At 40.0% G+C, this 24,344-nt stretch overlaps 1 pseudogene; it reads right to left on the reverse strand.

The window, feature by feature from the left end:
• Window positions 1-221: 221 nt before the first annotated feature.
• LOC108634830 lies at window positions 222-23,087 on the reverse strand (annotated as a pseudogene).
• Between the last annotated feature and the right edge of the window lie 1,257 nt (window positions 23,088-24,344).

Here is a 24,344-nt window from a genome sequence, read left to right on the forward strand (position 1 = left end):
ATCTGCCTCACAAGGGGCGCCAGAGGTACACCCAGAAAACTGAGCAGGAGAGACAGAAAAGGTGACAAGTCGCAGCCACCGTGCTAGCCAAACTCCTGAGCTACTCGGACCTGGGAAGGGCACAAAACGCAGTCCCAACCGAATCTGACCCTCTGAGGGCTACCTGAGCGCTGAACCTGAGTGACTTAGACCAGGGAGGTGCACGCAGCCTAGGGCTGGCCTCAGACAGTTCCTGGCTGAGCATCATAGAACTGGAGCAGTTTGTGCGCCACGAGAAAGGACAGGTCCAGCGGGGCTGAGACACTGTGTGCATACGACAGTGCTATGTTTTTTGCAGCATCCCCCCTCTCCTCACAGGGCGACTGAACTAGTGAGCCTAAAAAACAAGCAAACAGAAGAAGTTAAACAGAGGGAACCGCCTTGGAAGTGACCCCACACTGCCCACAACATCAGAGAAGGGCCAGATACATCTTTACTATTTTTACAATCATTCCTTTTTTTCCTCCCTCTTTGTCTTTCTTTTTGTTTTTTTTTCTTGCTTTTCTTCTAACTTTTTAAAAAATAATTAAGTCTTCTATTTCTCTTCTAATTTTTATTTCTATAACCTACTATTACTTTTCAAAAAAAGACTCTTTTTTAAGGCAAACACCATGTATAGTCTTTATGTGGTTGTTGTTGGAGTTTTAAAATAATTCTTCTGGCTTCTTCTTTTTTTTTTCTTTTTTCTTTTTTCCTTCTGCTTCCTTCCTTTAATACTGTATTTATTAAAATCCAACCTCTACTCTTGATTTTTAATCTTTGCTTTTTGGTTTTTGTTGTCAATTTTGTACATTTAAAAACCCAAACTTCACTACCCAAGTTTACCTGAGAGCAAGATTTCTGGCTTGACCACTCTCTCCTCCTTTGGACTCTCCTTTTTCTCCACCAGGTGGCCTCTGTCTCTTTCCTCCCCCATCTCTTCTCTATCCAACTCTGTGAATATCTGTGTGTTCCAGACGGTGGAGAACACCTAAGGAACTGGTTACTGGCAGGATTTGTCTCTCTCCTTTACATTCCTCTGTCTTATCCTCCTGGCCACCTCTGTCTACTTCCTCCCTCTCCTCTTCCCTGTATAAGTCCATAAATACCTCTGAGCGGTCCAGACTATGGAGAGCACATAAGGAAGAGACTACTGGGTAGCTTGCTGTCTCCTCTTTTGATCTCACCACGTCTCATTCCAGTCACCTCTAACTACCCCCTCCCTCTTCTCTTCTCCATGTAACTCAGTGAACCTCTCCGGGTGTCCCTTAATGTGAAGAAACTTTTCATCTTTAACCTAGATGGCTTAACATCAGTGCTGTATAGATGGAGAAATCTAGAGACTACTGTAAAAATAAAACTGAAAACCAGAAGCATGAGGCTTAAGTCCAAAGCCTGAGAACATCAGAGAGCTCCTGAATTCAGGGAACATTAAGCAATAGGAGCTCATCAAACACCTCCATACCTACACTGAAACCAAGCTCCACTCAAGGGCCAACAAGTTCCAGAGCAAGACATACCACACAAATTCTCCAGCAACACAGGAACACTCCCCTAAGCTTCAATACATAGGCAGCTCAAAGCTACTCCAAACCTTTGACGTCTCATAACCCATTACTGGTCACTCCACTGCACTCCAGAGAGAAGAAACACAGCTCCACACACCAGAACTCCAACACAAGCCTCCCTAACCAGGAAACCTTGACAAGCCACTGATACAACCCCACCCACAGTGAGAAAGCTCCATAATAAAGAGAACTCCACAAATTACCAGAATATTTAAAGGCCACCCCAAACGCAGCAATATCACCAAGATGAAGAGACAGAGGAATACTCAGCAAGTAAAGGAACCCAGAGAAATGCCCACCAAACCAAACAAAAGAGAAAGAGATAGGGAATCTACCTGAGAAAGAATTCCAAATACTGATAGTGAAAATGATCCAAAATCTTGAAATCAAAATGGAATCACAGATAAATAGCCTAGAGACAAGGATTGAGAAGATGCAAGAAAGGTTTAACAAGGACCTAGAAGAAATAAAAAAAAAGTCAATATATAATAAATAATGCAATAAATGAGATCAGAAACACTCTGGAGGCAACAAATAGTAGAATAACGGAGGCAAAAGATAGGATTAGTGAAATAGAAGATAGAATGGTAGAAATAAATGAATCAGAGAGGAAACAAGAAAAACAAATTAAAAGAAATGAGGACAATCTTAGAGACCTCCAGGACAACATGAAACTCTCCAATATTCAAATTATATAAGTCCTGGAAGAAGAAGACAAAAAGAAAGACCATGAGAAAATCCTTGAAGAGATAATAGTTGAAAACTTCCCTAAAATGGGCAAGGAAATAATCACCCAAGTCCAAGAAACACAGAGAGTTCCAAATAAACCCAAGGTGAAACACCCCAAGACACATATTAATCAAATTAACAAAAATTAAACACAAAGGACAAATATTACAGGCAGAAAGGGAAAAACAACAAATAACACACAAGGGGATTCCCATAAGGATAACAGCTGATCTTTCAATAGAAACACTTCAGGCCAGGAGGGAATGGCAAGACATACTTAAAGTGATGAATGAAAATAACCTACAGCCCAGATTACTGTACCCAGCAAGGATCTCATTCAAATATTAAGGAGAAATCAAAAGCTTTACAGACAAGCAAAAGCTGAGAGAATTCAGCACCACCAAAACAGCTCTCCAACAAATCCAAAAAGATATTCTCTAGACAGAAAACACAAAAAGGGTGTATAAAGCCAAACACAAAACAATAAAGTAAGTGGTAATGGGATCATACTTATCAATACTTACCTTAAACGTAAATGGCTTTAATGCCCCAACCAAAAGACAAAGATTGGCCAAATGGATACAAAAACAAGACCCCTCTATATGCTGCTTACAAGAGACCCACCTCAAAACAAGAGACACATACAGACTGAAAGTGAAGGGCTGGAAAAAGATATTCCACGCAAATAGAGACCAAAAGAAAGCAGGAGTGGCAATACTCATATCCGATAAAATAGACTTTAAAACAAAGGCTCTGAAAAGAGATAAAGAAGGCCACTGCATAATGATCAAAGGATCAATCCAAGAAGATATAACAATTATAAATATACATGCACCCAATATAGGAGCACCACAATATGTAAGACAAATGCTAACAAGTATGAAAGGGGAAATTAACAATAACACAATAATAGTGGGAGACTTTAATACTCCACTCACACCTATGGACAGATCAACTAAACAGAAAATTAACAAAGAAACGCAAACTTTAAATGATACAGTAGACCAGTTAGACCTAATTGGTACCTATAGGACATTTCACCCCAAAACAATGAATTTCACCTTTTTCTCAAGTGCTCATGGAACCTTCTCCAGGATAGATCACATCCTGAGACATAAATCTAAACTTGATAAATTAAAAAAAAAAAGAAATTATTCCAAGCATCTTTCCTGACCATAATGCATTAAGATTAGATCTCAATTGCAGGAGAAAAACTATTAAAAATTCCAACATATGGAGGTTGAACAACACATTTCTGAATAACCAAAAAATCACAGAAGAAATAAAAAAAGACATCAAAATATGCATAGAAACTAATGAAAATGAAGACACAACAACCCAAAACCTGTGGGACACTATAAAAGCAGTGCTAGGAGGAAAGTTCATAGCAATACAGGCATACCTCAAGAAACAAGAAAAAAGTCAAATAAATAACCTAACTCTACACCTAAAGCAACTAGAAAAGGAAGAATTGGAGAACCCCAGAGTTAGTAGAAGGAAAGAAATCTTAAAAATTAGGGCAGAAATAAATGCAAATGAAACAAATGAGACCATAGCAAAAGTCAACAAAGTCAAAAGCTGGTTCTTTGAAAGGATAAATAAAATTGACAAACCATTAGCCAGATTCATCAAGAAGCAAAGAGAGAAAAATCAAATCAATAAAATTAGAAATGAAAATGGAGAGATCACAACAGACAACACAGAAATACAAAGGATCATAAGAGACTACTGTCAGCAATTATATGCCAATAAAATGGACAATGTGGAAGCAATGGACAAATTCTTAGAAAAGTACAATATTCCAAAACTGAACCAGAAATAAATAGAAAATCTTAACAGACCCCATCACAAGCACAGAAATTGAAACTGTAATCAGAAATCTTCCAGCAAACAAAAGCCCAGGTCCAGTCGGCTTCACAGCTGAATTCTACCAAAAATTTCGGGAAGAGCTAACACCTATCCTACTCAAAATCTTCCAGAAAATTGCAGAGGAAGGTAAACTTCCAAACTCATTCTATGAGGCCACCATGACCCTAATATCAAAACCTGACAAATATACTACAAAAAAAGAAAACTACAGGCCAATATCACTGATGAACATAGATGCAAAAATCCTCAACAAAATTCTAGCATTCACAATCCAACAACACATTAAAAAGGTCATACACAATGACCAAGTGGGCCTTATCCCAGGAATGCAAGGATTCTTCAATATCCGCAAATCAAACAATGTAATTCACCACATTAACAAATTGAAAAATAAAAGCCATATGATTATCTCAATAGATGCAGGGAAGGCCTTTGACAAAATTCAATATCCATTTATGATAAAAACTCTCCAGAAAGCAGGAATAGAAGGAACATACCTCAACATAATAAAAGCTATCTATGACAAACCCACAGCAAACATTATCCTCAATGGTGAAAAATTGAAAGCATTTCCCCTAAAGTCAGGAACAAGACAAGGGTGCCCTCTTTCACAGCTACTATTCAACATAGGTCTGGAAGTTTTGGCCACAGCAATCAGAGCAGAAAAAGAAATAAAAGGAATACAAATTGGAAAAGAAGAAGTAAAACCCTCACTGTTTGCAGATGACAAGATCCTCTACATAGAAAACCTTAAAGACTCCACCAGAAAATTACTAGAGCTAATCAATGAATATAGTAAAGTTGCAGGATATAAAATCAACACAGAAATTCCTTGAATTCCTATACACGAATAATGAGAAAGTAGAAAAAGACATTAAGGAAAAAATTCCATTCACCATTGCAATGAAAAGAATAAAATACTTAGGAATATATCTACCTAAAGAAACAAAAGACCTATATATAGAAAACTATAAAACACTGATGAAAGAAATCAAGAGGACACTAATAGATGGAGAAATATACCATGTTCATGGATCAGAAGAATCAATATGATGAAAATGAATATAACCAAAGCAATTTACAAATTCAATGCAATCCCTATCAAGCTACCAGCAATATTTTTCACAGAACTAGAACAAATAATTTCAAGATATGTATGGATATATAAAAAAACCTCGAATAGCCAAAGCAATCTTGAGAAAGAAGAATGGAACTGGAGGAATCAACTTGCCTGACTTCAGGCTCTACTACAAAGCCACAGTCATCAAGACAGTACGGTCCTGGCACAAAGACAGAAATACAGAGCAATAGGACAAAATAGAAAGCCCAGAGATAAATCCACACACATATGGACACCATACTTTGACAAAGGAGGCAAGAATATACAATGAAGTAAAGACAATCTCCTTAACAAGTGGTGCCGGGAAAACTGGTCAACCACTTGTAAAAGAATGAAACTAGATCACCTTCTAACACCGCACATGAAAATAAACTCAAAATGGGTTAAAGATCTAAATGTAAGACCAGAAACTATAAAACTCCTAGAAGAGAACATAGGCAAAACACTCTCCAACATAAATCACAGCAGGATCCTCTGAGATCCACCTCCCAGAATTCTGGAAATAAAAGCAAAAATAAACAAATGGGATCTAATTAAAATTAAAAGCTTCTGCACAACAAAGGAAAATATAAGCAAGGTGAAAAGACAGCCTTCTGAATGGGAGAAAATAATAGCAAATGAAACAACTGACAAACAACTAATCTCAAAAATATACAAGCAACTTATGCAGCTCAAGTCCAGAAAAATAAATGACCCAATCAAAAAATGCCTAAAGAACTAAATAGACATTTCTCCAAAGAAGACATACAGATGGCTAACAAACACATTAAACGATGCTTAACATCACTCACTATTAGAGAAATGCAAATCAAAACCACAGTGAGGTACCACTTCACACCAGTCAGAATGGCTGCGATCCAAAAATCTGCAAGCAATAAATCCTGGAGAGGGTGTGGAGAAAAGGGAACCCTCCTACACTGTTGGTGGGAATGCAAGCTAATACAACCACTATGGACAACAGTGTGGAGATTCCTTAAAAAATTGAAAATAGAACTGCCTTATGACCCAACAATCCCACTGCTGGGCATACACACCGAGGAAACCAGAATTGAAAGAGACACATGTACCCCAATGTTCATCGCAGTGCTGTTTATAATAGCCAGGACATGGAAACAACCTAGATGTCCATCAGCAGATGGATAGATAAGAAAGCTGTGGTACATATACACAATGGAGTATTACTCACCCATTAAAAAGAATACATTTGAATCAGTTCTGATGAGATGGATGAAACTGGAACCAATTATACAGAGTGAAGTAAGCCAGAAAGAAAAACACCAATACAGTATACGAACATGTATATATGGAATTTAGAAAGATGGTAATGATGATCCTGTATGCAAGACAGCAAAAAAGACACAGATGTGTATAGTGGACTTTTGGACTCAGAGGGAGAGGGAGAGGGTAGGATGCTTTGGGAGAATGACATTGAAACATGTATACTAACATGTAAGAATCAAATCGCCAGTCTATCTCTGATGCAGGACACAGCATGCTTGGGGCTGGTGCATGGGGCTGACCCAGAGGGATGTTGTGGGGAGGGAGGTGGGAGGAGGATTCATATTTGGGAACACATGTACACCCGTGGTGGATTAATGCCAACATATGGCAAAATCAATATAGTATTGTAAAGAAAAGAAAGTAAAAATAAAAATTAAAAAAAATAGAAAGGAAAAATAGCATAAAAAATGAAAACAAAAGAAAATGAAGGTTTTTTCCTATTATTAATTGGTAAGAGAAAAGTATGATTTGAGCTTCTCCATCTTATTTTTCAATGATTATGAATCTTCACAATTAACGTGAGGTTCTTGTGCACAAGATATACTTTGGTTTGGTGGTAAAGAATCCGTCTGCAATGCACGAGCTGTGGCAGACACTAGTTCCATTTCTGGGTCAAGAAAGTCCCTTGGAGGAGAGCTTGGCAACCGACACCAGTATTTTTGCCTCTAGAATCCCCATGGATGAGGAGCCTGGTGGGCTTACATTTCATGGGATGGCAAAGAGTTGGAATAGACTGAGCAACTAAACAACAACAGACACACATTCCTAATAGCAACCCTTAAGGTACAAGAAATAGATGAGAAAATCTCAACCTAGACAAAGCAAGCAAACAAACAAACAAAAAAAAGAAAACAATGACAACAGCAACAAAAAAATCTTAGTAGGGCTGAATTATAAAAGGTTTTAGGAAATAAAAGTCTTCCAAAAGTAGTGTAAACAGTGTGTTCCACACAGTAGAGAGGAGTATCTTTTAATATCCTTTCAATAGTACGAATTTCTAGTTAATTCATGAACTAAAGGAAATATAAAAAGTGCAAGAAAAAAATGTAAAAGTTTAAGAAAAAAAATCTGCAAAAGATACAGTTTAAGCAGCCCCAAGTAACATAATTTTATTTTGTTTGGTCTATAGTCTCAAAATAACTGAAAATTAAGATATTTTATGTTCCTATATGAGAAGATTCTGTGGTTTTCAAACTAAAAAGTTTGTAGCTGACAGTGAATGCTTTGTTTCACTCATTTAGACATAAATAAAAGTAAACTGTGTGTCTTTACCTTGATAATGAACTGTACTCAGAAAACTATAATGGGAAAAGCAAGGATGGCGCAAATAGATGGAGAGATATATCATATTTTTGGAAGGGAAGAATTGATATCAAAAAAATTACTATACAACCCAAAGCAATCCAAAAATTCAGTACAATCCTTATCAAAACACAGATAGAACTTTTCACAGAATGAGAACAATTTGTATAGAAACACAAAAGACCTCAATTAGTCAAAGCAATCTTGAGAAACAAAAACAGAGCTGGAAGAATCAGGCTCCCTGATGTCAGACTACACTACAAAGCTACAGTTTTCAATACAGTTATGATATTGGCACAAAAACACCAATACAGTCCAGCGGTAAAAGGAAAAAAAAAAAAAAAAAAGCCCAGATGTACAAATGTACACCTATGATAGCCTAATCTAAAACAAAGGAGGATAGAAGATACAATGTAGAAAAGACAGTGTCTTCAATAAGTGGTGCCAGGAAAAATGGGCAGCTGCATACCAAAGAATGGAATTTGAACACTTCCTGACATCATATACAAGAATAAACTCGAAATGGATCAATGTAAGAAAAGATAGCAAAAATTCTTAAAGGAAAAACACTCTTTGACATAAATCACAGATTTTTAAAGCCAACTCATACAGTAATGAAAATAAAAACAGTCAGTTCAGTTGAGTTTAGTCACTCAGTCGTGTCCGACTCTTTGCGACCCCACGAATCACAGCACGCCAGGCCTCCCTGTCCATCACCAATGCACGGAGTTCGCTCAGACCCACATTCATCGAGTCAATGATGTCATCCAGCCATCGCATCCTCTGTCGTCCCCTTCTCCTCATGCCCCCAATCCCTCCAAGCATTAGAGTCTTTTCCAATGATTCTCCTCATGCCCCCAATCCCTCCAAGCATTAGAGTCTTTTCCAATGATTCAACACTTTGCATGAGGGGGCCAAAGTACTGGAGTTTCTGCTTTAGCATCATTCCTTCCAATGAAATACCAGGGTTCATCTCCTTCAGAATGGACTGGTTCAATCTCCTTACAGTGCAAGGGACTCTCAAGAGTCTTCTCCAACACCACAGTTCAAAAGCATCAATTCTTCAACACTCAACCTCCTTCACAGTCCGACTCACAGATCCATACATGACTACTGGAAAAACCATAGCCTTGACTAGATGGACCTTAGTCGGCAAAGTAATGTCTCTGCTTTTTTTTTTTTTTAATTTTATTTTTTATTATTATGATTTTTTAAATTTTATTTTACTTTACAATACTGTATTGGTTTTTCCATATATTGACATGAATCCATCACGGGTGTAAACAAGCTCCCAGTCCTGAATACCCCTCCCACCACCCACCCCGTATCATCTCTCTGGTTCATCCCCATGCACCAGCCCCAAGCATCGTGTATCCTGTATCGAACATAGACTGGCACTTCATTGAATATGCTATCTAGGTTGGTCATAACTTTTCTTCTAAGGAGTAAACGTCTTTTAATTTCATGGCTGCAGTCACCAACTGCAGTGACTTTGGAGCCCCTCCAAAATAAAGTCTAGCACTGTTTCTCCATCTGTTTCTCATGGAGTGATGGGACCGGATGCCATGATCTCCATTTTCTGAGTCTTGAGCTTTAAGCCAACTTTTTCACTCTCCTCTTTTACTTTCATCAAGAGGCTTTTTAGTTCTTCTTCACTTTCTGCCATAAGGGTGGTGTCATCTGCATATCTGAGGTTATTGATATTTCTCCTGGCAATCTTGGTTCCAGCTTGTGTTTCTTCCAGTCCAGTGTTTCTCATGATGTACACTGCATGTAAGTTAAATAAGCAGAGTGACAATATACAGCCTTGACATACTCCTTTTACTAAAAATGGGGCACAATTAAACTTCAAAACTTTTGCATTAAAAAGGAAACCTTAAACAAAATTAAAACACAACTCTAAGAATGAGAGAAATTATTTGCCAACAAAGAAACAAAGTATCCCCCTTCAAAATACACAAAGATCTCACATAGCTCAACATTAAAAAAAAAAAAAGGAAACAGCCCAATCAAAAAATGGGCAAGGACAACCCTGGTCATCCAGTGGTTAAGAATCCCACTGGTAAGGCAGGGACTGGGGTTTGATCCCTGCTCTGTGAAGATTCCACCTGACAAGTGACAACTAAGCCTATGAACCACAAGTACTGAGACCACACAGTGCAGCAACTCAGACCTGCAAGCCCTAGTGCCCTTGCTCTGCAACAAGAGAAGCCACTCAGTGAGAACTCCTCATACTGCAACTAGAGAGTAGCCCACATTCACTGAAACTGGAGAAAAGCCCACGCACAGCAAGGAAGACATAGTGCAGCCAAAAATAAATAAAATTAAAAAATAAATGGGCAGAAGGCCTAAATAGACATTTCTCCCAAGAGGACATACAGGTTGCCTAGATGTGCATGAAAAGATACTTTATATCCCTAATTGTTAGAGAAATGCAAATGAAACTAAAGTGAAGTATCATCTCACAACAGTCATAATGGTCACCATCAAAAACTCTACAAATAACAAATTCTGGAGATGATGTGGAGAAAAGGAACCCTCTTTCACTGTTGGTGGGAATGAATGTTGGTGTAACCACATAGAAAATTGTATGGTGGTTCCTCAGAAAATTAAAATTAGAATTATTGTATGATCCAGAAATTCCATTCCTGGGCATAAACCCAGATAATACTGTAATCTCAAGAGATACATGCACTCCGACATACAAAGCAGCACTATTCATAATAGTCAAAACATAAAAACATTCTAAATGTCAATTGAAAGATGAATGAATAAAGAAAAAGTGGTACATATACAAAATGGAATTGTACTCAGCCCTAAAAATGAAATGGTGCCATTTGCAGCAACATGGATGGATTTAGAGATTATCATACAAAGTGAAATTAGCCAGACAGAGAAGGACAAATACCAAACGATTTCACCTATACGTGAAATCTAAATATGACACAAATGAATATATCTATGAAAGAAACACAGATTCATGGAGACAGAGAACAGACCTGTGGTTTCCAAGAAGGAGGAGGTTGGGGAGGAAGAAATAGGAGGTTTGGGTTAACAGATGTAAACTATTACATATGGAATGTATAAACAACAAGTTCTTTCTGTAGACCACAGAGAACTTTATTAAGCATCACTTTATAAACCATATTGGAAAAGGATATTTTTTATATACATATATATATATATATGATTTCCCCAGTGGTGCAGTAAGACAGAGTCTTACATTGTCACCGCAGGAGGTGTATGTCCAATCCCTGGTCATGGAAATAATCCCACATACCTTCCTCATATTATAAAAAAATAAGATAAATAAATAAATAAATAAATAAATAAATAAATAAATAAATATATATATGAATCACTGTGCTATGAAGCAGAAAATAAGAGAATACGGTATACTTCCATTTTAAAAAATTAATGTAAAAGGGAAAAAAAATTGGTGTATTTCTTTTAATATATGTTTATATCCAAAGAATAGTCCTTAAACAAGTAGAGCTCATCAAATCATGGCAAGCTTGCTGAAATACTTACGAAGATGCATACTGATGTCTGCAATTTTTCACAAAATACACAAAGGAATAAGATAAATTGATTGATGGTTAGTGGGATTGACAGATGAAAAAGGATGTATTGTAAAATAGTTACAGTAGAATCCAGGTTGGATATCTTTGTGTATTAGCTAGAAAAAATGTTTAACCTCTTTGAATGTTTGGAAATTTTTATAATAAAATGCTGGGTTTAGATATCAGAACTTTGTAAAGGGTGGTTTAGGTTGATCGTCTTGCCCTTCCTGGCCCCACAAGCCAGGGCTGATGGGGTAGGCTGGGGTGTGTTCTCACCTGGAGGCGGGATGAGAACAGAGCCACTTTGAAAGGGCCTCTGTGCAATAAATGGGCTGAGTTCAATTCCTCTGACTCTGGTGAGTCACAGCCTTTAGCATCTCTATATTTAGAGATACTTCACCTCTAAATCTCTTTCTATAGACATGATTCTATGTCTGTGTCACATTTTGACTTGTGGGTAAAAGTTTCCTATGAGAAGCGTGGAAGTCCATATCTCACATATGAATATATACATGTTATTTTGCTGTATTAAATATGGAATTCCCTGTAATTCACCTGTGAAGATCTCAGCACAAAGATTCCAAAACGAAATGGAATTCTATATATTTCGTATGAAAAATCTGTGCACACATTTTCCTACGTGAAATTTGGAAATCTACGTATTTCACACATGAAGACCTGGGTGCTGACTTTCCCACATGAAATTTGGAATTTTGTATATTTCACTTATGGACATCTGGCATTGATGTTAGTACACAAGAAGTGGAATTTTGATGATTTTATATATGCAAATAGGGGCACTGATTTTCCTCTGTTGAGTATGGATTTTCCTATATTTCACAGAAGAAAATCTTGGCAGGGATTGAATTCATGAAATAATGACTTTTTTTTTTCTTTTCTTCTATATTACATTTAGGAAAATCTGGGTCGTGATTTTCTGACATGAAATATTCAATTCTCTGTATTTCACAAATGAAAATCTGAGCATCAGTTTCCTCTACATGAAATATGGATTTCACCTTTGGCATTTGAAATGCTAGGCACAGAGATTTTTCCAAGAAATATGAAATTCTTGTATCTCACATTGAACTGGGAATAAACATGGTCACATTTTGGAACATGAAATATGGAATTTTTCATATTTCTCATTTGAAAATCTGTGTGCCAACTTTCCTTCTTGAAACATGGAATGCTATATATTTAACATTAGAAAGACTTGGCATCAATTTTCCCACAAGTAATATGGAATTTTCTATTTTATATATGAAAGTGATCTTCACACTTGAGGTATGGAAGTCTCTATATTTCACCAAGAAAATTTGCATGAAGCTTTCCCAATATGAAACATGGAATCCTGTATATTTCACATTTGAAAACCTGGGGACAGATTTTTCTCATATGAAATACGAAATCTCAAGTATTTATGCATGAACGTTTGTGTCAGATTTTCACACATAAAATACGGAATTTTCCATGGTTCAGTAATTAAGATCTGTGCTAAGCAGTCAAATATAGAATCAACTATATTTCATGTATGAAACTTTGGTCACAGATTTCCCTATTTGCGATTCTCTGGATTTCACCTATGACAGTCTGGGTAAAGGTTGCCTCACACGATATATGCAATAATCTATATTTCACACATGAAAATCTAGGTGCCAGTATTTCTACGCAAAATGTACAAATCTCTAGAGTAACAATTGTATTTCTAGGTTTTGATTTTTCTACATGAAATATGCAAATCTATATGTTTCACATATGAAAATGCAGATGCCGGTTTTTTTTTTTTTTCAGCATGAAATACAAAATTCTCTGTAAAGGTTTTACTACATGAGGCTTTGAAATTCTGTACATTTATTGCCAAAATACCTGGGCGTCTGTTTTCCTACGTTAACTATGAAATTATCAAAATCACCAAGATTTACATCAGAGCACAGAATTCATCACATGAAACACAGAACTATTTACATTTCACATCTGAAAACGAGGGTGCAGATTTCCCTGAATGAATTATGGCATTATTTACATTTCTCGTTTGAATATCTGAGCACCATTTCTCCCACAAGAAATATGGAGTCTCTGTGATTCCTTCACAAAACTGTGGGTGGTGATATTCTTACATGAATTTTGGATTCCGCTATATTTCCCATATAAGAATCGAGGCATGTATTTTCTTGCATGAAATATGCTATTCTTTATATGTTATATTTCACTATATAGGTGTAGATATTTCTAACTGAAAATGGAAACCTTTGTATGTCACATATTTAAGTGTGCAAGCAGATTTTTTTGCATGTAATGTGGAATCCTCTATATTTCACATATGAAAACTTGATGAGGAATTTTTGACATGGAAATATACATTTTTTTTGTTCACTTGACATAGGAAAACCAGGTTACAGATTTTCTTAGAAGACATATGTACTACATATATTTCAGATATGATATGTTGAGTGCAGCTCTTGTACAAGAAACACAGAATTTTCAGTATTTCAAATATGGAAATCTTACTTCAGATATTTGCATATGAAATAGAACCCTTACATTTAATGTATAAAGTCTGGACACTGAGTTTTCTCATAATGTATGCAATTTGCTACATGTCACATATGAATTGCCAGGTATAGATTTTCCTACATGAAATATGGATTTTTCTGTATTTCTCTTATCAAAATATGAGCAAGAAGTTATTTTCTATATTTCACATTTTATACTTTTAATATTATTTCTACATTAAATATGTAATGAGATTTATTTCTCTATATTTCACATTTGAAACTCCAAGCACAGGTTTTCTTGCATGAAACAGGGAATTTGATCTATACTGGAATGAAATATTGAACTGCAGACCCCGGTTTGATTCCTGGCTTGGGAATATCCACTGGAGAAGGAATAGGCTATGCACTCCATCATTCCTGGGCTTTCCTGGTGGTTCACCTGCTAAAGAATCTTCCTGCAGTGCGGGAGACCTGCGTTTGATCCCTGGGTGCAAAAATCCCCTGGAGAAGGGAGAGGCTACCCAATCCAGTGGGATCGCAAAGAGTCAGACATGCCTGAGTGACTCTTACATTCACTTTTGTTTGAAATTAGGGGTCCTCTATCGCTCAGTGGGTAAAGTATCTGCCTGCAATGCTGGAAATACGGGAGATGCATATTTGATACCTGGGTCAGGAAGATCCCCTTCAGAAGGTTCAACCCACTGCAGTAGTCCTGCCTGAAAAATCACAGGGAGAGAGGAGCCTGGTGGGCTACTGCCCATGGGGTCAGAAAGAGTCTGAAACAAATGAACGATTGAGCACTAATTGAAATTATCCTGAGTAAGGAGCAAGAATAAAATGAAGAAAAAAAAAAAGTAACAGAGACTACAGGATTAACCAGCAAAATGTGAAATATATAGCTCCCCCCACCCCCAGGAGGAACTCAAGATCTCAGGGCATACATATTGGCAGTCCCAAGTGAAGAGGAGAGAGAGAATGGGGAAGAATAAGTACTTCTGGAAAGCATGCTCCTCAGACCCTTCAAATATGGAAAAATACGCAAGTCTAACATCAGCTTAATCTGCAGGCACACTCCTCCCTTCCTGAAGCCCTTGTGTTCCTTCAACACCACCTAGTGAACAACATCAGTTAGTGGCTCAGATAGTGAAGATTTTGCCTTTCCGTGCAAGCAACCTGAGTTTGATCCGTAGGTCAGGAAGATCCCCTGAAGGAGGAACTGGCAAACCACTCCACTTTTCTTCCCTGGAAAACACCATAGATAGAGGAGCCCAACAGGCTACAATCCATGGAATCACAAAGAGTGAAGACATGACAGAAGGACTATCATGTGATTACTTAATCCTCTGGATAAGAGCCTGCCCCATGATTTGGTATGCAGTATGCTGTTATTAGGAGAAGGCGATGGCACCCCACTCCAGTACTCTTGCCTGGAAAATCCCATGGACAGAGGAGCTTGGTAGGCTGAAGTGACGGACATGACTGATGACTTTGCTTTCAGTTTTTACTTTCATGCATTGGAGAAGGAAATGGCAACCCACTCCAGTGATCTTGCCTGGAGAATCCCAGGGACAAGGGACCTTGGTGGGCTGCCGTCTATGTGGTCACACAGAGTCGGACACGAGTGATGCGATGCAGCAGCAGCAGCAGCAGTGGCAGCAGCATGCTATTATTAACTGATTATGTGCCCCCTTTCACTGGGCTATAGAAGGTCACTGAGGACAAGAATTGTTTAACAACTTTTTCTTCACAGAAAGGCAAGCCCTTCTGTGAGTAATGCTTTACTTAAATTTGTGAAGTAATTCTCCATAGGTAATGTCAGTTTAATGACTAAGGCAGGGATTCATGGGGAGAGGTAAAACTCAATTTCCTTCATTTCTGTAGTAGTGTTTAAAGAACACTTAACAAGTCAACCCCAAATCTTTCCTAACAGATGAAAAATTTCCTGACAGATGCATTCCAATAACATATTTGCCCTCTGTGGTCCTAATTAATACTCTCAGTTTAACCATTGATCTTCTTGCTCCTGGGACATTTTCTAAGTGTGTGGATATTCTTGTTTCCAAACTTGTGTTACTGTTGACTATATCTGCAATAAAGCATTTCTTGCTGTGCACAGAGACCATGGAACTCATTTAAAAAGTCACAGTTTAATATAGTGGAAGTATTTGATCCAGGAATGAAAGGGTCAAATTCACAAGCAATCTAACAAAGATACACAAACTTAAAAAACAGTAAAAAAAAAAAAAAAAAAAAAAAGTGAATACAAGCAACACGAGGCAAGTCTGTTGAACAGGAATATGCAAATACTGAGACAACTATGGCAACAGAACTGGCACAAGCATGGGTGCAACATCAAAGAGATGAAGGCATAGGCAGACCCACAGGAAGAAACATCACCTCACATTCAGAGAGTGCCAGTTCATGAGGAAAGACAACGGAGACATCCAAATTTCATTCTAAACAAAGGACAACATGAACACATCCAGAGTGTTTGAAATGAGTGCAAACAAATGAAGTTTGAAATGACTGAATCAGATGCTCATGAATTGATGAGTAATCCTAAGAGTTTAACATGCATTGATATTCAGTGGAAGAAAATCTTACACAACATGGCCAAGTGTGCAGTCAACTCTAACAGTATGTAGACTTTAGGGCCAACTGAAAGCCCTAAAGAGATTGGGATAGCAGTCATTGCAAATTTCCAGAGGATGACAGTGAAGTCAACCACCGATGATTAAGTTTTACTAACCGATCCATGAATCAGCTTTGCACTCTTCACTTTGGGACAGGTTAGAGATAAAACTACCCCTGGTACTGAAGCACTGGCAGAAAATATTAGGCAGTGGGGGAACTTGTCCCAAACTTTTCTGGTCTTTTGTTACTTACAAAATCTTACTAAAACTTTTGAATGTGGATAAACATCGTGGAGTCCCTAGAATGAGTCCTGTCTAAGGCCCTGCAAACCATGCACTGATATGCCATCTTACACCAACTGCAGAGTTATTAGAGCATAGTTTGTGTTCCATTTTAACTAGCACTAAGAAAGACAGGTACCATCCTGTGGGAGCCCCAAGGATTCTTTGACATTTACAGGTTAAGAAAGTGAGAAGATTCATTTCCACAGTGTTTCCTGGACTGGTTGTTCGGACAGCACCCAGAGAAGGCCAACTCTTGACTTTTAGAGCTTTAGATGCTCCTCTGTAGAAGGGCCAAAGCTAGGCTACAGTTATTCAAAAGCAAAAGCTGGCACTGAGCAGGAGCTCTCATTCAGTGCACCTTGAAGTGAACATCTATAACCCCATGTACTTTGATGGTCAACCCTGACCTTTTGCCCTGAAAAGAGATGTTGCTTTAGGGAGAAAAGTTGTGGAGTTTCCATGTGGGGCAGAAATATCACCCTCATGCATGCCCATATTGGAGCCATTGTATGTGGGATGAGAGGAGAACAGGGTGGGACAAACGCTGAACTCTCCCTACACCATTAGTGCCAGTCTGTCCTTGCCCTGTCCAGAACTGGACATGTTTCTAGGAAGCAATCATCTACTTGGCAAGGATCACCCTAAACTCACCCTCTCCAGTCACTAGATGAGTTCCATATGCTCCATGTGCTCCCATTGGCTCTTGGCCCATGGAGTAGTGACAAAGGCCCAGAAGAAGGACAGGTCCTTTTTGGTTGAAAACAGTCTGTGCTGAGCCATTCAGTAAGGATGAGACACTGTCACCAGAGGGTTCATGAGCTGATAGAGGGCCTTGGGCACAGAGCTTATGCCTATCTGGAAAATGGGATATTAGACACTGAGTCATCATGGAACACAGAGTGCATGGCTGGGTGGGCTGGCCCTTGCTGTTTCACATGCCCCATTCCCCTCTTTTCTGCCCCTGTACACTTTACCTAATCTGAGTTCCTGGAAGAAAAGAGTTCACATGAGCTCAAATATATATTACAGGATTTGTTTTGTTAGCTTATCTGTTTCCTGGAAGATTTTGCCTTTTCACCCAGTAATCCTCATTGCCTTCCCACCCATCTCTCTCTCTCCCTAGGCCACAGCCCCTCCATATACTTTATACTCCCATTCCCTAACATGTTGCCTGGAACCCTAGCTCTGAGAAGGTGACTGTCTCAGCAAAAGACCACATGTTTATATACACATGATGATTCACAGTGAGTTGAATGTTAAGGCTTTTTTCCCTGTTCTGTACTCTTAAACTGTCTGATGATATCCAACAGAGAGGATACTTGGGGCACCACCATAAAAAAAAAAATTGAGTTCCACTATTTCAATTTCTGGCCCTTGTTCACCACACCCTTTCCATGAATGTGCAAAATGGCCAGGCCCACAGTTTATGGCCCCTTGTCTTCTTTCTCCTTCATCCCCAAACTCCACCCCACAGAAGGAACTGCGTCCTCTGACATACACCCAAAGATTGACTTAACCCCCTCTGCAACTTTCTATGGACTAGCAGTAAACTGAGAGGTCTACATGAAGCTGAAGCATTTGTCCTGAGGACCTGCCCAAAAAATACACAGGCACATACAGTCAAGGCTGTTTATTTATCTTTCAGAATTATTTCAGGTTTACTGATGTCTCCCACTCCATCCGTTTCACAGTAGATGATTCTTCGTTACTTTCCTGTGCATGAGAACTATGCTGGCCATCAATCTTCATGTGAAGCAGCTTCTTAGGTTTTCTATTTTAGGTAGAAAGGGACGCTCCATCATAAGTTTATTAAAATTGAGGGGTTCCTTTCAAAACAGACACAGAAACAGATATATAAACCTATCCTCTCTGAGCATTCCTAAAGACAGCTTTACTTTTTCAAGTCATTTCCCAGGAGTAAGTCTGTGACCTTTCACATTTCCTATAAGCAAACACTAAAAACAAATGTACCCCAATCTTCACTGTAGAATGATTTACAATATCTAGAACATAGAAGCAACCTATATGTCCATTGGCAGATGAAGGAATAAGGAAATCATGGTACATATACACAATGGCATGCTACTCAGTTCTGAAGAGGAACACATCAAAGTCAGTTTTAGTGAGGTGGAGTGAACATGGAGCCTCTTACACAGATTGAAGCAAGTCAGAAAGAGGAAAACAAACACTGCATGTTAACACAAATATGTAGAGTTTAGGACCATGTGGGGGGTACAGTCCATCCAACATCCAGGGCAATAGATAAGACATAGACATAGAAAACAGACTTTTAGATTCAGTGGGAGAATGTGAGGGTAGAATGATTGAAGAAAATAGCCCCAAAACACATAAATTACCAATGCAACATAGATGATCAGTGTGAGTTTGGTGCTGAAGCAAGGCACTCAAAGTCTAGTTGTGGGGCAACCCAGAAGGAAGGAGTGGGCAGGGTGGTGTGTGGGTGGGTGGGTGGGGGGTTCAGGAACTGGGGAATATGTGCACACCTATGGCTGATTCATGTTGGCTGACATATGAAAAAAAAATCATAATACTGTAACTATCCTCCAGTTAAAATTATCTCCATGATCCTTCACAACGGCCAGTACTTTCAGAAAGATTGTGGCAGGCTAAAATGATGCAAAAGAACATTAGCAAAGAAATGTGAAGATCAAATGGAAGCAAATGATGGTCAGTGGGGTACAGCATTGCACAAGGGAGACTCACAGACCTTTGTGGAAAGGGGACTTCATGAGGAATAGTAACTGGGACCCAATTTAAGAGGAACCTGAGGGCAGAGATGTTGGCCATGGAACGACAGTTCACAGATGTGCAGCTGAGTCAAATTTAAATCAGAGTGATTTTGGACTGACCAGGCCACTTCATCTACCACAAGCTTCCTTATTCCCTGTGTCACTCTGTATTCCATGGAGTCTCAGTATCTGCACAAGTTAAATAATTGACCAAGACTCCCGGAAAATACTTGCGTCAGTGTCCAGCCTCTGGTCTCCTCACCTCTTGTCCTCCCAGTACACCCCTGTGGTGGAGCCTTCCTCCTCATGTAGTACTGCAAAGGATTTAGCCACAGATCCTTAATGATGATCTCCCAGGGAAATGCGCAAGCTAAGCACAGAGCTGGCCAGACCCCGGGCCCTCCAGTGTACCACCAAGAACTCCAACATCAAATGCCTATACTGGCCCAGTGGTCCAGTGGGGCTCCATCTCAGCCATCCTGCTGGATCCTGCAAAGTTATGGTCAAATAACCAGTTGAAGAAGTTAATGCTATTGTTGTGGTGCCTCTGGCTGTATGCCTTACATTCAAATCCCTGGTGACACTGAATTGGAGTGGAATGAGATGCTAGGTATCCTGCAAGTAAAGGAGTATGGGAGAAAGACCTAAATCACTTTCCAAGTTCAACCTACCCCTTTCTGTCCCCACACCTCAAATCCAGTGAGCTGCCTCTTACCAGTGATGTTAATGAGACACTCCTTAACAATCACTTCATCTGGAAATACCTGTTCTTCTGAAAAGACAATGCAATCTTGCACCAAAGAGTGGAATACCTGAGATGCTCCACAGGCCAGGACAAAGTGAGGGAGGTGGCATGGGGGTGGGGTGTGTATGAAACCTCTTTATAGAAGAGCTGTCCTTTACTATTTTCAGGGATATATAATTTCCCCTTCCCTCCTCATGTACCTCCCTTCGCAATTATCAGTGTCCCCTGCCTGACCTTTAAGTTGGTCATGCAGTTAAGTATGTCTTTATCTGGTTCACTCATCTTGACTGACATTTGGGGGTGGTTCATAAACTGCTTTAGGTCAAGGAGCCTGTAGATATGCTGGGAGAACAAAGGTAGCCTAAAGAGTAGCTTGGCATTGTCTGACTTCAACTTGCTCCTACTGAACTCCTTACATCTGTGTGGGAGTTAGTACACACAGACCGTGTGAAGGCCCAACAAATCACAAGGCTAGGCCTATCATTGCAAAGAGCTTCTGTTCCTAACAGGAAGGTCCTAAGCTCCATCTCAGATTCCTAAAAGTTACTTTATTTCTAGAAAACAAGCACTCCTAGCTGCAACTAGCATGAGCACTTACACACTGCAACATCACCCCCAAAGTCATTCAGGTTTTGAAGAACACCTGTATTCCAGACAAGCTTTTTCTCTGAGTCCTGGTACTAATGACAGTTCTTACTGGGACCTGTGCAAGTGAAGCCCAAGTTATCAGTTATTCCCGCTAACCAAAACAGCAAGGACGTCAGCTGTCCGATTACCCATCATCCAATACATACATTTTGTACTGATACTGCAAGATCTGTAAACTCAGTTTGCAAAAGCCCAGGTAAAACCAATTCCACAAGCACCACACCAAGGATAAAACTTTGACCCAGAGCCACAAATTCCCTGGGTGATGGCGCTTCTATGTTCTAGATGCAGCCTCAGCCTCTGGCAATTCTCATCTTTCAGCTGAGAGAGGGCCCTTTGGGCTTTTTTGTTCACAGGATCCAGCTCCACCTGCAGGACTGCCAGCTTCTCCAGTGGGGGCCGGTCACTCAGGGCTCTAGCCTTGGATATTCCTGGCTCTGTTCCTCCAGCTTTCCCTCCCACTCCCCTGAGGAAACCTGCTCCAGCTCCTCCCTCGCCACCACCTCCACTTCCTCTGTGTCTTCCACCAGCAGCCAGTACTCTGCCAGGTCCCCGCCACCTTTCCCTCTTCCAGGGACACGCCTTTCTCTACCGCTTCCACCGTGAAAACGGTGGCCTCCTCAACTGGTGTGCTACCTGGGACCGGCATCTCCTCTGTCTCCCCCAGCTGGCAGGCAGAGCCCAGGGACCCTGCCCTGTAAAGAGCCAGGCTCACAACTAAAATCCAGGATCTGGGGCAGCTCCTGCCTTCCTCTGGCCCCGTCTCACTCTCCGTGTGGCCCTGGTCGTGGCCCCGAGCTGCTAAGTAGATGGATAGGAGAGCACAGCAAGTGTTCTGCACAGCCTGCCCACCCACTGCAGTCTACTCAGGGACAGCAACTGCTTGCTTCCCAACAGTCTACTGGCAGGAAAAGGGATACATGCAAGCACAAAGCTTTGTGACACTACGCATGCTCCTAATATGTGGTGGGAAGCAGCCAAACTCTACATCCTGACCGTCAGACCTCATCACGAGCCAATCAAATGGACCCTAAAGGTAGTTGTTCACGGGACACACCCCTTGGAGTTCTGGGCACTCTGGGAGTGGGTGACCCAGCGGCCAAACTCTGCTCAATGCAGAGGACTCCTGTTCACTCAAGCCATTTGCCTGCTCAGCCAGTGAAGTGCCTGACGAGAGATGGGAGAGTCAGGCCAGTTGGGAGGCAAAGAAAAGGAACCTGAACTTGACACTGCAACCATCCTCAAGGTTTAAATTGCCTCTGGGGAAGTGGATGATTACGTGTGTTCAGGGACAGACATAGGTGAGACAGGGTTCCTGGTTACATCAGGGACATGGTTGCTCACCTTGGATCCAAACTGCAAGCCATGGCAGAGCGTGGGGGTGGCTGTGGGGGCATACACTGACCTCACTGTGGCTCAACTAATAAATAGTCCTACCCTAAACTTGAGCTTTAGGCTAGAGCACTGTCAGGAATGCAGCCATCATCTGAGGAAGGATGTCTTCCGCCCGCTGTCTGGGCCCCAGGCTGCAGCCCCAAGGCAAACCACCCTGGAATACCTTGGCCCAAGGTCTGTCAGCTCTCTGCCGCTGCCCCGCTACCCTAACCCCCATCTCCTGCCTGGCCTCCCCTGTCACCTCTGCCTGTGGCTTAGAGCAGGGACAGTGTGCCTAAGAATATGCACTGGGCACACAGACACGCTTCCTAGAGGAGGAGAGCTCCTCACTCAAGTGTTTCAGGGGGACAAAAGTGCCCCTCCAGCGCGTTAGTTAGTTTATACCTTCTGGCCACATAGCTAACGTGGACACACTCATGTTAAGTGCACAAACAGATGCCATGCTTACACTCTATCTCCTGGGATGCCTGGGATTTCACATTTAGCACATACTTTTGAGTGGAGAACACACACATACAGAAAGACACACAAACATAGCACACACCTGTACACACACACACACACTCACATGCAAGACACAGGGACACAAATGCAAACAGGGAACACAGATCTTTCAGAGGCTGAAGAACCACTGGTTCATATGAAATGCAGAGATTTCCTAATTTCTTATAGGAAAACTCCATTCTGACCTTCAGATTTGAAATATAGAGAAGTTCAACTTTCATGAAGGATAATTAATGACCAGATTTTGATACAGGTAATACAGACAATTCCATATTTCACAGTTAACAGTCACTCTCATAAATATATATGAGAATTATATAAATACAAAAAATATGATAGTTCATGAAGACACAGTGGTGCCCAGAATTTCATTGTGAAATAGAGGTAATTCCAATTCCATATCGGTTCCCCATATCTTAATTATATACTTCATGCCAGTAAAACTTCAGTGAGATTTCATATAGGAAATGTATACAATTTCACAATTCAATCAGGAAAATGTATGCTCAAATTTTCATAGAAGAAATATATAGGCTTCCTCAATCATGTAGGGAAAAGTGTGCACAGATATCCATATGAGAAAGACAAGCTTCTGTACCTGATGAAGAAAATTATACAAGTAGATTTCCAAATATGAAATGCACATTTCCTATATCAGTTAGAAAAATCTGCATCTACATGTGAAATATAGAAAATTATGTATTTCATGCAGGAAAGTCATCTTTCAGGCATTCACATGTATGCAGCAGGGCATCCAAAGCCAGTGCTCTGGAACAACCCAGAAAATGTAGGGAGGAAGGGAGGGAGGGAGGAAGGGAGGTGGAGCGGCTTGAGGATGGGTGGGGCCCAGGTATATCTATGGCTCATTAGTGTTGATGTATGGCAGAAACTGGAGAAGGCAATGGCAACCCACTTCAGTACTCTTACCTGGAAAATCCCATGGGTAGAGGAGCCTGGTAGGCTGCAGTCCATGTGATCACTAAGAGTCTGACACGACTGAGTGACTTAAATTTCACTTTTCACTTTCATTCATTGGAGAAGGAAATGGCAACGCACTCCAGTGTTCTTGCCTGGAGAATCCCAGGAACATGGGAGCCTGGTGGGCTGCCATCTATGAGGTCGCACAGAGTTGGATATGACTGAAAAGACTTAGCAGCAGTAGCAGCATGTCAGAAATTATCACAATATTGTATACTTAGTAATTACATTCCAGTTAAAGTTTAAAAAAAAAAAAATTACCTTGTGAGAAAAATAGAAGAACAAAGGATTCTATTTGGTGCTCTGTGGTGACCTATATGGGAAAGAAATCCAAAAATGATGGGACATATGCACACATGAATTTGATTCACTTTGATGTACATAGAGCAGAAACACAAAAAAGCATTACAATGAGACTATAGACCAATGATAATTGTTTGAAATATATTACATGCAAG

This window comes from Capra hircus, unplaced genomic scaffold (assembly GCF_001704415.2).
Source record: "Capra hircus breed San Clemente unplaced genomic scaffold, ASM170441v1, whole genome shotgun sequence".
NCBI classification, from domain to species: Eukaryota; Metazoa; Chordata; class Mammalia; order Artiodactyla; family Bovidae; genus Capra; species Capra hircus.